This window comes from Miscanthus floridulus, chromosome 16 (genome assembly GCF_019320115.1).
Source record: "Miscanthus floridulus cultivar M001 chromosome 16, ASM1932011v1, whole genome shotgun sequence".
Taxonomy (NCBI): domain Eukaryota; kingdom Viridiplantae; phylum Streptophyta; class Magnoliopsida; order Poales; family Poaceae; genus Miscanthus; species Miscanthus floridulus.
The window spans coordinates 3,959,299-3,969,797 of NC_089595.1; positions in this window are offsets into that span (position 1 = coordinate 3,959,299).

A 10,499-nucleotide genomic window follows, 5' to 3' on the forward strand; every position below is an offset into this window, starting at 1 on the left:
AATATATAACATACTTAGTATAAATGATATAACCTTAGACAGCAAACAGCGGAAAGACAACTCCGATCTTCAGGTGAAGACTCTAATTCCACAGGGACAACTGACTGGTTGATCACAAGCCTAATTCCTCCAAACTCTAGCAATTTGGTACCCATCCGGAATTTTATCAAAATAATTGAAAAATAAAGCAAGCGTAAGTATATATCATACTCAACAAATATAATATGGGGTTCATGAGGCTCAAAAGGCTGACACTGGTTTAACTGCAATTAGCTTTTAATGAGTCATCTTTTAGCAATTGGGTGACAACAAGTTTATTCACAAGCCCATATAAACACATGATCAGGTAAATATGAATAATGAATAGCATAAACAATTAACCATTAATGAGCATCTTTATCGTCAGAATCATCAGTGTTCATCATCTATTACATAAGGGTCCAAGGCCGCTCATGACCGTGAGCACGGTGGATATACCAGTTTTACACTATGTAGAGGTTGTACACTTTCACTGTGAGTCATGATTTACCCTTTCGCCCAAGGTAGCAAATCTCTTGACCCACTTCCAAGGAAGGTCGACAGGGTTCACTATGAAGCCTTTCGAAGGTTCATCTAACAAGTTAGGGCCGCTAGGTTTCTATGTCCTGCGAATGTAGGGCTCCCCTTTCGACAGGCACCATAACGCGCAGCCTATACACTGACGGACAAAGGCCGCACTATATCCAACCTGAAACACACCCCTTTTGTGCCATAAAGGTAACCTCTAACAACCTAGAAAATGTCCTTGTACTGAGCTAAAGCTAGAGCCATGTATCCCTCACAGCTATACTGTAAGTCCCAGATGTTTGCTTATAGATAAGTCCTTAGGGAGAGGAATCTAGAGCACCATAAAATAGCCCAATGCTCTAGTCCCCTTGTTCTATGTTGTTAAAAAACATCTTTTAATGTTTATTGCATATACCATTAGTCAAGTTACAAGATCATGGCTTTGGTTGAGCACTAGCATCATACTACCCAATGAAATAACCCAAAGGTATCAAGGTACAAGTACAAAAGACTAGGATATCCTTAGTGGTAGTCAAGGTAGACACATGAAGCATGAATTAAATGATTATAGGTATATAGGACAACAAGGAAGATCCCATGCTATACTTGCCTTAAACTCAGATCCTCTTCTTTTGATTCGTAGCCTCCAAAGAACTGCCTCTCGATCACCACGTAAAGCTCACCGACTGGACAAGATCATAAAGCACCACACAAACATCCATGCAATGATACACAAAGCAAACAATAGATATAAATTAGAATAATACACCAAACATATGAAACAACAAGTAAAAAGGTTTTAAAGATGTTCTACACGTTGCTACAAACACACTGACGCGAAAAGCACTCTAATCGGAGCTATTACGAAAAAGTTATGAATTAAACAAGATTTCCTTTAATAAAATAATAGATTAAATCTAACCTCAAATTTCAAAAGTTAAAAATATATTTAATAGTCGGATGAACATGTAGATTACTCAATTACGAATCTAACGCAACTTGAACGGGTGAAATTGGAGTTAAAACGGAGAAGATATGGCCTAATGAAGATAATGGCAATTTTGTAAATATTTTGAAATCAATTTCGTATTAAAAATAATTAAAAACCGAATTAAAACAGTCTTGTGGACCCGACGTCATTTTTGGAAAAACACAGGGGTCAAAACATAAAAACTAGGGGCATTGATTGAATTATTTTCAACAGAGGGTGGACTGCGGGTTGATTGGAGAAAACTGCATGGTCTCTTTAGCAAAACAGCCAGGTTGACTGGGTCTCTGCTGACGCGGATACCACGTGGCGACAGGCAGCAGCTTCTGAGTGGCGGGTTCACGGTGGTCTACCTGCATGGCGTGCTGACGTAGACGGTGCGCTTGGTCTACACTGTGCTCATGGACCGAAGAGGTATCTTCTAATCTTGGCCCTTGATCACAGATCGGACGGTTGGAAATAAATCAGAGAGAGAGCGGGTGGCGTGGCCGGTGGCGAGCTTGGCGGCGACGTCATGGACGGCGGCGCTCGGACCTCGCCGGCATAACTGGTTAAGGGCCTATGGGTTACGACTACTTCAACTGATGACATGGGGAGATAGAGCAGATTACGGCGAAATCGATGGGGGTATTGGTTGAAGCAGGGGATGAACGGATACGACGACATGCGCTATCTTGTGGCTCGACTTGGTTCGGCGATGGCGCACGGATAGAGAAGGGAAATGAGAGGGCAAAAGCAAAGCACCGGGGCTTCCTTATCGAGATGTGAAGGCCGGGGAGCGGTTCGATGCAACGGCGAGGCACGACAGCGACAAGATGCGCTCGGTAGCGGCGGGCTAGGGTTGCGGCGCGCTGCGAAGCTTGAGAGAGGCAGCGGCTGCGGCGATTAGAGTTCGGTATAGGTCTAGGCGAGGGCGGAGCAGCTCGGGGTGCTATTTATGGGGGCTCGGCACTTGAGGCGTAAGCCAAGGCGAGGAGACAGGGCGGAGGCGGAGTTGGTAGTGGCAGAGTCCACGTTGGCGACGAGAGGAAGAAGATGAGACTAACATGGGTGGCCCACCTATCAGCGAGCGAAGGGGTGCAGGGCTAGCGGCCAGAGATGGCGCGAGAGGGGCGCGCCGGTGCGGGCCGAGTGAGCTGGGCCACGAGGGAGAGAGGGGTAAGGAAGAGGGCCGGGCTAAGCAGGCCGGTGGGCCAGAAGCCGAGAAAGGAGGGAGAGTGAGGAAAAATTCCTTCCTTTTTTCTTAAACACATTTTCAAATCCAAATTCAAATCAAATTCAAATATACTTTTTAAGATGAGAACTTTTGGGAGGTTTCCAAACTGAACTTTTGCAAACTTTTGAAAACTCTTTTATTTTCCAATTCTCTCTCTTTTTTTATTTCAAAGCCATTTTCAAATTCATTTTCAAAAGCATTTTGAATTTATTTTGAATTTTGGATTCAACCACTCATTGCAATAAATCAAATGCACATCCAAGTTGCTACTCCTTATGATGAATTTTAATATAATAAAAAATATTCTTTTTCCTATATTTCATGAGCACAAAATACAAAATTAAATCAATTTATATCTTTTTTGAAAAGAGCAAATTTTATGGTGTTACATATTCAGCTCATACGCATTTGAACTTATATAAAACTGGTAGTATATGAAAATGTCCCTGAGGGACCCTGATTTAACAACTTTTACAATATAGGATCACATATGAGAATTTAGTACAACACATCACAAGACAGGCTGCAAAGGAGATAATGTTACAAACCAGAGTTCTCGAAAAAAAGAGTTATTACAATACATAATTTCAAAGTATGATTCATTCTTCCGGGTCGATATGTCTGACATGAACCCATTGCACAACACATATAACGTAGGTCTAGGGAAGTATAGAGTATGTAATTTCCAACTAGCATATATACACCATTTGCCTCTCTCCTGCATGATGCCTGTAGTCTATTATAGTTGCATGCATAGTTTCGTTGATCACTGGATGGAAACAAAATGGTTACATCTTTGCATGTTCCAGGTGGGATTAAGTATCCACGCCTAAGCAGACAGAACTGGACGTAAATGGAGGAAGAAGTCTTTTACTTGGTCGACAGACTCATCAATGACCTACTATGGTGCGTGATCACACACTAATTTACTGTTCTTGTCACCGGATTTGTTTTTTTTCTTCTACTGTCCCTGATGAAGCAATGATATAACACTAGGAAGATTAAGATCTTATTTACTCCTTACAAAAACATGTCATTTATAATAAACCTTTGGTAAAACCTTATAATAAAAGCTACAAATATTAATAACCGTTAAATCTTTAGTTTGGAGACAGGCATGATATATATCTGGATTTGAACTGAAAACACTTGAAAAATATCATAAATTTGGAGGATACTAGAAACACATTCTAGAAAATATTAATAGTCAAATATATGCATCAAGGACTGTTTAGAGCCAAATGTGTCAAGCATTTGTGACTGGAGTAAAAAACATGACAATAGTTATAAAAAATCTATCTGTACGACTTTACCAAAAAAATCATGATTCATGAACAATAGTTATAAAAATACATCAAGTATATACAATAGTAAAGAACCGATAACATGCCAGAAACTAATTGTTTTTTTATCGTAAATATATAGGAGGTCACTGTCCTTTGTCCATCTTGAACAAATTGCACTGCTGAAGGAAAGGAAAAATAACTGAACTAATGCCTTAATGGCAGCTGCTGCACTTTAAACTGTAGGAGACTTTGAGCAGTTAATCGTTTGAAAAATGATGAATTGGAAGCAAAACAAAAGAGCAATCACATGGGCCCCGTTCGCTTCGCTGAAAAAACAAGCCAAAACACTGTTTTGCCTGATTTGTTGTGAGAAAAAAACATTGTTCCAGTTTAAAAAACAAGCTGAAAAAGACGGATTATAAGAGAAGCGAACAGGGCCATGGTTTCTATTTTGCTTTTGTAATCCAGTCTATTGTTCTTACATATGTTTTCATGAACTGCTTTTATGTACACATTTTGGGTAAGTGCACAGGAATATGTGGCCATGCCAGATATACTATGTTGTGTGCCCCTCGTTGCTCTGCACTGCTGGTGTCTAGTGCAGTCTATTGGCCCCTACTACCCTAGATTTTTTTTTAATTTTAACACTTTTTTAAACTAATTTTAAATTTAACACTATATTTTTTTCAAAACTAACACTTTTGGCCGCGCCTATTGCGATGGCGTGGCCAAAAGCATGTGCCGCGCCATGCATGGTGGCGCGGCGGGTGGCTGACGTGGCGACGACCGGAAATGCTGACCGGTGACGTGGCAGGGCCTGCCGCGCGGCGCGGCAGAGCCGAATAAAAGCCCCGTGGCCAGTCCCGCCTGCCCGAGCAGCAAGCCCGCCTGCCCGCGCCCGCCCGTGCCTGGCCGCCGCGCCCGCCGCCGAGCACGCCGGCCGCCGTGCCACGAACGCCGGCATGCCATGGCCGCCGGCCGCCCACTGCGGCCACCACGCCTGCACGCCGGCGCGCCACCCCCTCCGGCCATGCACGGCGGCTGCCCGCCGCGCCCGCTGAGGCCAGCGCTCGCGCCTCCCGGCCCGGTCTAGCACGCCACCGCCGCGAGGACGAGCACCGCTGCCGCGAGGTACTCCCCTAGTGTATTTGTTGATTGAATTGACATTGTTAGTATAGTAAGTTAATAAAATAAATAAAGTTAGTATAATTAATAAAGTATAGTTAGTAAAGTTAGTATAGGTAATATAGTAAGTTAGTATAGATAGTAAAGTTAGGTAGTTTAGTTAGTACAGTTAGTGAGTCTAGTTATACATTGGATTTAGTCTAATTAGTTGTAGTTAGCCTTGTATAGATGTTAATATTAGATTAGTTAGTATAGTTATAGTTAGAATAGGTATTAATATTACTATGGACATTATGTACGACAATTTCGACGACTTGATGAAATTTCTTGAAATGCTTTTGCAGATGGATTGTTGTGTTAGAGTTTTATACGGAGGAAGTGTTAGGAGAGAAGATGGTATGTTTGAGGATATGGAAGAAGAATTGGAATGGTTTGATGAACCTCCTAGCTTCAACGACCTTTGTATCCGTTTGAATGCAAAGTTTGGCGGTGATTTCACACAGAAGGAGAGGTTTGATACTGGAAAGAGTAGGGCACACTATTCCTCATGCCTTTGTGCGACCCTACTCACTAGTCCCGCTACACTAGGGTGCTCCAAGGTTCCAATGTGCCCATGGCTGAGGTGGTGGTGGAGAATGGGTACAGGATGCAGGGTGTTCAGGACGACCCGTCCATTGATGGTGTTGGAGGCAATGAACAAGAATTAGGGATTAAAGGGGAAGCAACTCAGGATAACATGGATTTGGATGGTCAGTTGACGCAGGAGTAGTTTCATTCAACTGCAGTAGGCTGTATAAGCAATGACTTCGATGTAAATGAGTTCGAACGGGAAGAGGAGGAGCAGAAGGAGGAGGACATGATCGGTGGTGTAGTTAGCAGTGATTCAGACGATTCTTATGATGACCAAGGAGGTACAGATGCTATGCCAACATCGGTTGATGCCATGCCAGTACCGGTTCATACTATGCCATTACTAGTACTAACTAAGGTTTTGCATGGTATCCAGGCTCAGGGTAGACTAGTCACAGATTTGGCAGCAGATGATACCCCCTATGATTCATGGGCCAGAATTAGTGAAGCGCAGCAATATGTTCCACCACCACCTTACACAACAACTGAGCTTGAGCAACTAAGGTCGATGAATGTACTTTTCAGGGGCGTTCCGAACTATAGGGATATCAGCATGATGGATATGGCAGTTTGTGACACCGGTCTCCAGATGTGTAGAAAATCATTGTATGACCATGAGAAAGAAATCCTTTGGAAGGGGATGATATTCAATACAATGTCAGAGATTAAGCTCTTCCTTCAGGACTATGCTGTGTACCACCATAGGCCGTACACCGTCACTCATTCGGACCAGGAGTTGAGGTACCACGTGATATGCAAAAATGGTTGTATGTGGAGGTTAAATGCACAAAAGAGACAGAGTGATGGCGAGTGGAGGATAAGTAAAGTTGTTGAACCCCACACTTGCCTATCAAATAGGGGCTCGTTGATGACAACAATGACATTTCGGTGTCTTCTTTACAACAGTCCATATCTAGATTTGTTAAGTACGATGTGAAGTACGGAAAGGCTTGGCGTGCTAAGCAAATTGCCCTAGCGATTCAATGGGGTAGTTGGGAGGAAGCATACAACAGGGTGCCCCGCATCTTATGTGCAATGCATTACTAGAACCCTGGCTTGAAATGGTTTGTGGACACCGGAGGGATGTGTTTTTGGGACCTGTTGAGGCATGTCCTCTATCGTGTGTTCTGGTCATTCGCGCAAACTGAACATGCATTCCAGTTTTGTCGGCCAGTCGTACTTGTTGATGGCACTTTCCTGATAGGAAAGTACAGGGGTACCTTGATGATGGCTGCTGCTATTGATTCTGAGGACCAGATAGTACCAATGGCTTTTGCTTTGGTAGAGGGAGAGAACAATGAATCGTGGTCATGGTTCATGCGGCTTCTATGTGTACAAGTGCTTGGCCCATCTCGCACTATATGTTTGATCTCAGACCATCACCCAGGGCTTCTTAATGCTGCAGCTGAGCATATAGATGGGTTCTCACCTCTAGTGCATAGATGGTGCATGAGACACTTTGCCGCTAATTTCTGGCGGCGTTAGCGGAAGCAGGAGGTATGTGACAAGGTAAAGGCTCTATGTTGTGTACGTACAAAGCACCAGTTCAAGGAGACAAAGAGAGAACTAGACAAGATGGTAAATGAAGAGGAAAAGGCCTAGTTAGAGGCGCAGATTGAACAGAAGGCTCAGTGGGCGTTAGCATATGACAAGGGGGTTTCAGGTATGGCATCATGACCACTAACTCCTCGGAGTCCTTCAATCATGTATTCACTAGAGTTCGATCATTGCCTGTGTCTAGAATTATTGAGTTCTCCTTTCATAAGTGCAACAAATATTTTGTGAAGAGGTGGGAACTTGCGTAGAGGAATATAGCTGAGCAAGGGCGTTTTGGAAAGGTCGGAGCTAAACATTGGAAGGAGGCCAAGGAATTGGCCAAGCAGCACACCGCCGAGCCGTATGGACCCCGCCGCAATATCTTTAGTGTACGGGGTAAGGGGGGCACAAGCTTGGGCGGCGAACGTTATGGTGGACAAAACTACCGAGTTGATCTTGAAAAGGTAGAGTGTAGTTGCAACGTCCCTCAGATCATGCATGCCCCTTGCTCTCATATGATCACGGCCTGCAGGGTTCGTGGGTACAACTATAAGGATCTACCATATATGCCACCCTTGTATCTCTGTTCGAACACCGTTAGTATTTGGGAGATGAGCTTCGAGCCATACCTTGACCCGACACAGTGGCCACCTTATAATGGTTATGACTACGTGCCGCATCTGGAACTAATGAAGGTAGGGAAGGGTAGGGGGAAGAAGAAGTGACTCAAGGGGGACATGGACGCTATGAGAGGGTACGGTGAAGACATGTATGGTGGGGGAGACTTCAACGAGACCTGTGGCAGGAATCTTTGCTCCGTTTGCAAAGAATCTGGTCACGAGGCCACCAGGCATAGAAGACGAGGGCAGCATGTGCTTTTATATTGTGTTCGTATTGCATAACAAGTAGTTCAAATTTTGCAATGCTACATAATGTTAATTTGAATATTGTTAATTTGAATACTCTAACCCTTTGTTTATCAATTTGTAACAGGATGGCCCCTCCCATGCCGCACCAGATGTACCCCCATCTTGAGGTGGAGTACGACGACCCCCCTTCTTCCACCGGACGACGAGGTTTCTAAGAGGCATTCGAGGGATCCTTACATTCCTAGGACTTAGTTCGTTATGTTGAACTTATTTTGAACGAATATTGTCGTCCAAAACTTGCAGACTCATGAACCAATGAAAATGTTATGTGGCAACTTGTCGTCCATTTATTTGCTTCGTATTCGTTTCAACTTGCGCACGGTTGCGGCAGCACTTGTAGTTGTTTACAGCACCAACAGCAGCTCAATTGAGGCTGGCCAGTTTCTGTCCGCGTCACTGCCGCACCGTGGGCTATGACGTGTCACTGCCGCACCGTGGACTATGGCACGATATTCGAGATAATTTCACTCGATTATGTTCGTTTTAGATATTCTCAACACATGATACAAACGGATGGGATCACTTAAGATCGACCATGGGTAATCCGAGTACATGATACATGGGTACAATACATCAATAGTTCAAATGGAATATAAGACAACACAATGGGATTTCTAGTACATAGCTATATTGATCATTAATAAAGCATGGAACTAACAGACGGCGCAATCAAAAACCCTTAGTCAGAAACATGCTGAGTAAGCAACTCGTCGTCCGAGTACTAATCCTCAACCACAACCCTGTTGCTATGGCTAGGCTCACCTATGTTGCCCTGATATGCCTTTCGCCTATAGTAAGCGGCCTCCACTTCATCTGCGGCCTGAGACAAGAACATGTTCTCTTCCTCCTCGTTCATGTGGCTAGGCTCACCTGCATTGCTCTGACCTCCGTGTCACCTATCATAAGTGGCCTCTGCTTCATCTGCGGCCTCTGTGGCCTGAGTGAAGAACGCGTCGTCATCCTCCTTCGCCTGCAAGTCCGCCTCTGCTAGAGCGATGAGCTCGCTTAGTCTACCAGTGTCGTCCTCAGCCTCCTCTGCCTGCAAGCCCACCTCTGCTAGAGCGATGAGCTCACTGAGTCTACCAGTGTCATCCTCAGCCTTCTTCGCCTGCAAGTCCGCCTCTACTAGAGCGATGAGCTCACTGAGTCTGCCAGTGTCGTCCTCATCCTCGCCCCCCTCATCAGACAACACAATCGGTGATTCAACGGTGCGACCAGCTCGCTTTCTATGCTCATTTAACTTCTTTTCCTCATACCTTGCACGAGCCACCTCTGTAGCATGTTTATCGCTGCATCCAATCCCTTCATGTATAAAATGCAATCAGTTAGCAACGCGATTATATTATATTTAAAATCAGGCAACGAAAAAAGCTTTCAAGTACTCACTGGCACATAATGCAACAACATGCTCGTTCAAGACCTGCATCTGTACTCTTGTCTCCTCCCTTGCCTCCTTCCTTGCCTTCTCCTCCTCTAACGTCATCCATCTCTCCAATCCCCATTTGTCAAGCCCAACATCGATCGGGTTACAAATACCGCGCTGTCTAGCAAACTCATGCATCTTGTCTTTGTGATGTTTAACGAATAGGTTGACGTAGTCAGGTCCATATCCCCTCTTCCGTGCAATTACTTGCTTCCCCTTCAGTTCATCCAAGAACTTAGCTTGACCATCATAACATTCCCACCTGCATTTTCTAGTGCTCTGTTCAAACAAAAAATTATATCATATATGTCTTAGCAAAAGAAACAAAATACGATTTCATGGTTATCACAAAAATAACCAACCTTATCATAGTCAACCATATGGCCGCAATAATGGCCTATTCCAAGCTCCGAAGGGACTAGACCGTAGTTGGATTTAACACCACATTCGCAGTTGACTGAAGGTGTTTTGTAAATTAACCTTTCTTTCTTCTTTTGCTTTGCCTTTGGAGGTTCTTCTGGCCATTGGTTCTTAGAACCATACAACCACTCCTTGAAACGACACTTCGCCATTGAATACACCTAAATAAGGCGACATTAGTACATGAACACATATAGCTCAACATTTCAACACATACACTTTGCACTTACTTCATGCTTGTTTGGACACACAAACTCCAATGTATTCTCAGGGTTTATCACAACTCGATCTCCGTAATCGCACAGAGGAGGTTCCTCGAGTCGTCTAACTATGGCTAAGTGCTTCTCCTTAGCCGTCATTGGAGGGGGGGTTAAGGGGAGGTGGAACCCACCGCTCGAAG